This window comes from Limulus polyphemus, unplaced genomic scaffold (genome assembly GCF_000517525.1).
Source record: "Limulus polyphemus unplaced genomic scaffold, Limulus_polyphemus-2.1.2 Scaffold837, whole genome shotgun sequence".
NCBI lineage: Eukaryota > Metazoa > Arthropoda > Merostomata > Xiphosura > Limulidae > Limulus > Limulus polyphemus.
Genome location: NW_013666447.1, coordinates 319,012 through 319,814, shown reverse-complemented (window position 1 = coordinate 319,814; position 803 = coordinate 319,012).

Sequence of the window (803 nt, the reverse complement as noted above, 5' to 3'; positions counted from 1 at the left end):
CGGACCGGCACCGGTCCGCGGCCCACCGGTTGGGGACCACTGGCCTAGAACATGAGCAAATCGACAAACAAGACTAGGTTTGTTATAGTGGCAGACTGTACACCATATATATGGTGTTTTTTTATTGTATTTTACTCACCGCAGTTAAAGCACAATACATATAATAGATAGTTTACTACTATTATAAGCATTGCTTTGTTTCCATTTGATCTTGTCCAAAATTACTGATTGAGATGTGAAATTCCCTAAAACTGGTATAACTCAGTTACAAGTGGTTAATCGAATGAAATACTGGGCTTCGTATTTTTTAATATCCTAGATAGTTTGTTTGCTGAATAATTTAAAAGAATACATAAATAGCGACGTAGCATCAATGGTATATATTATTTACATCCTGTATAGATCTAGGTTTATTGTGGTGAGTAAAGACAACTAAAAACACCTTACATATCAAGGATTATTATAATCAGCCCACATTTTTCTCTGGTTAAGAAGATGGAACAGCTGAGATGAACCAATAGGTCCCACGTTGTTCCAAAACGTTTTGTTATATGTTATTATGACTATGGAACTCTAATCAAAATGAGTCTGTTGTTTTACTTCAGCGAAAGGAATTAATTTACTAAAAGTTACAATGAAGGAGTTTTACTGGAATTAGTTATAAGTGGATAAAATGTCTGCAAATTTTATTCAAATTATACATAATAAGGCGAAGTGTGAAAATTTAAACCCCCGTCCCACCAAACATGCTCGCCCTTTCAGCCGTAGGTGCATTATAATGCGACAGTCAATCCCACTATTCG